The sequence below is a fragment of the Bidens hawaiensis genome, unplaced genomic scaffold (assembly GCF_021521415.1).
Source record: "Bidens hawaiensis isolate Kalapana, Puna unplaced genomic scaffold, B.hawaiensis_p1.1 tig00059455_1, whole genome shotgun sequence".
NCBI classification, from domain to species: domain Eukaryota; kingdom Viridiplantae; phylum Streptophyta; class Magnoliopsida; order Asterales; family Asteraceae; genus Bidens; species Bidens hawaiensis.
The window spans coordinates 29,126-32,784 of NW_027500723.1; the positions used below are offsets into that span (position 1 = coordinate 29,126).

At 34.0% G+C, this 3,659-nt stretch overlaps 1 pseudogene; it reads left to right on the top strand.

Moving 5' to 3' along the window:
• The first annotated feature begins 285 nt into the window (after window positions 1-285).
• LOC143602715 (monothiol glutaredoxin-S2 pseudogene) lies at window positions 286-1,171 on the top strand (annotated as a pseudogene).
• Window positions 1,172-3,659: the final 2,488 nt, after the last annotated feature.

Consider the following 3,659-nt stretch of genomic DNA (forward strand, 5'->3'; position numbering starts at 1 on the left):
TAACAGCTTGCATGTTGCCATGTTGGTACAAGAACAATTAAAACGATGAGACCCCTCTTACTTTAGCCTGTTGATTCCTTGTATAGGAAATAACTTAATGATAAGCACAATATATTGACTAAGCACTCAATAAGAATATATTCACATTCATAACTTTTCATTCTACTTGTAAGGATGGCAATCTGCCACGTGATATAATCATCACAGTTATAAGTATATCTTTTAACTTTTATCCAACTATTTGTTCTTCTTAACTTTCAGCAAATTAAACTAATCTGCCTAGGCACACTGAGTAGGAGTCAAGGACTATTCCTTAGGTACTTAAAGAAGAAAACAGCTTAACTAAGAATCAGTTGGTATCCCTATAAAATAAGAGCTATCAAGATTGAAGATCTTAAAAGATATCTATGACCACTTTTAGAATATTATTCCATTGATTTTGCAATCTATCTCCTGTGGCATTCCATTTCTGATTAAGGTAAAAGGGCAACCTTGGAAATTACCAAATACTACTCGTATCCACCTTTTCCCTCCTTTATGTCCTCTATTCCATCTATAAATAGCCTTCATGGTCATTCAAGTTCCTCAAAACAAAACCTCATACCATAAAAGCATCCTACAGTACAGGCTACAGCTATCCAATACAGAAAACAAAATGGCCACCGTGACAAGAATGGCGAAAGATAGAGCAGTGGTTATATTCAGCAAGAGTTCTTGTTGTATATGCCACACTATTAAAACACTGATATGTAGCTTTGGTGCAAACCCAACTGTCTATGAGCTCGATGAACACCCAGACGGTCAGAAAATAGAGAAAGAACTGAAAGCCTTAGGGTGTAACCCATGCGTTCCAGCTGTATTTATTGGAGAGGAGTTGGTTGGTGGATCCAATGAGGTGATGAGTCTGCATCTCAAAGGAAAGCTGGTCCCGATGCTCATCAAAGAGAGAGCTATATGGTTGTAGTACAAAAACCATAGCCAGAAAAAGAGCATTTACTTAAGTTCTGTTATATGTACGAGTTACTAACAACTATGAAAGTACAAATAAGAGATAAGCAGAAAGTCGGATGGCATTTTATCTAGCCATGTGATATATGCTGTGTGTAATTTACTTGGCCTTAAACCTTTTTTGTTAAGGTGTAAAAACTATAGAATAATAACGAATCATAAAGTTAGTATTTACTCTGCTTGCATTATGTAGCATGCCATATATCATATATGATCTGTAAATTTTAATGTCAAACTTTTTACTTTGCAACATTGTGTCATTGTGTGTCCAAATCCTTAATCGTTTGGCATTTCAGATATGATCAATAGCTAGCCCTAAGTTTCCAATTCAACCGCCACAAAACATCTCTAATTAGCGGATTTTAACTGGAATACCTCCAATCTTGTCCATTTTTACCTAAATTTATGGCTAGTCCATGAACTTTCCAAGTAAATCAAATGAGCATATATGATTATATAAATCTGCATTGAGTTCCCCTTGATACTTCTTAGGTAGAAGCAACAACCACAAATCAAATTCAATAGTGTCCGTCCGAATAACTATCAACATAGAAATGAAGACTCAAACTACCTATTTTAAAAATGCAATTCGACAGGTAAACACACAAACACAGCAAACGATTAACACAAGCACATTGGAAGCAGATAATACCTAAATAGTCTAGAATAAGGTTACAGAAATCGGCACATCGCATCGATCAACTCGATTCACAAACCGATTCACATTAATTAACACACAGTAATTAACACAAGCACATTAGAAGCAGATAATACCTAAATAGTCTAGAATTATACCTAGCTTTGTTACAGAGATTAGCACATCGAAGTATCGAACAACTCGATTAACACACAGTAATTAACACATGCACAATTGAAAGCAGATAACACCTAAATAGTGTAACCGATGGATTTGAACTCACTCACTCGATTTGAATACCGATTCACATCGATAATACCTAAACGATACAGGTATCGATTAACACACGCACATTTGAAGTAGATAATACCTAAATCGATCAACTCGATTTGCACAGTGATTGATAATACCTAAATAGTGTAGAGATACTTACAGAGGATGACACGTGGATGATGAACTCACTCACTCACTCGATTGGAAAACTGATTCACATCGATCGATAATATACCTAAATAATATAATACAGCAAGCGATTAACACACAGTAAGTAACAGATGCACATTGGATAATAATAATAATAATATACCTAAATAGTGAAGTGCACTTACAGAGATTGACTGAGATGAATCAACTCGATATTGATTCACATTGATTGATTGATTGATTGATTAACATTGAAGATGAAGCTGAAGATGAATAAACTGGATTTGAAAACTGATTCACGTTCGATTTGACGGTTTTCGACTTTTTGGTGGCAGTTGTAACCGAGGGATTTTTTTATTGGTTTACTTCGGTTCGGTTCGGTTCGGTTCGGTTTATTCGGTTGATTTTTGGTATATGGTTACATTCGATTAATTACGGTTAATAGTCAAAATTAAATTTGGGTTAAGAATTTTATGTAGAAATACATGAAAATGAAATGATGCATAAATATATAAAATGAAGTCATATATACATGAAAATGAAATGGTTCGGTTAATTTGGTTATCCGGGAACATACGAAGAATAACTGAAAACTGATTTTTGGTTGATTCGGTTATCTTCGGTTCGGTTTCATTAGTTTTCAATTCAGTCTAATTAATGGTTCGGTTATTGTTGACACCTGGTGCCAGCTACTATGAGCCAACCCAAACAGCTACTATGAGCCAACCCAAACATTCTTACAGAAGCCCGTTTCTTTCATTAGGCCACTAAGTGGGTTGCAAACTTGCAATTGTAAATGGGCTAATTAATTAGATATTTTTTGCGGAAATGCAAGTTAATGTTTTTTTATAAAATGGTCTAATTAGTTAGATACCAGATTAAATCAAATCATACTTTAGCACCAACAACGTTGGATTTCCATAAACTGTCACATCATATTTAATTTTTTTTTTAAAACTCTCACTTTTTTTCACAATATCAAAGTTCCACGGACATCATTAACATATTATTAAAATCATATATAAAACATGTATATATACATGTGATTTGAGTAAGTGAAAGAGGGGACCCACCTTTCCCAGTATGCTTCCAAGTTTTTATGCACAAACTTCATCAACAAACTTCTCTCACAACGCTACATTGTCTTTTTTACTTGTCTTTGACTTACCACCTAGATTTGAACCTCGATTCTTACACCACGCTGTGGATGCTTTTAAGAAAAATGGAGATTTATAGCTTAATATCCATTAATAATATAAAATGACAACATTTTAGAGTTTGACAAAAAGGATGCATACTAATGTTTTTGTAAATTTGATTACTTCTATTACCTCTGATTTTATTTTTATTCGTTCATCTTTATGTTGTAATCTCATATCATTTTACCTCCTAACAAGAAAATCATAGATTCGCAACCGATACATACGTGACATACGTTGCGAAATAGAAGAAAGTGGATTGAGAAGTGGCCTAATGACACTTGTGTTGTGATATGATATAAAATTATAAATCATTGGCCTTCCATATCATTGTTAGCATCTCTACATGCACACAAATATACAAATGGCTATTGTGAGTTGTGACTACTTTT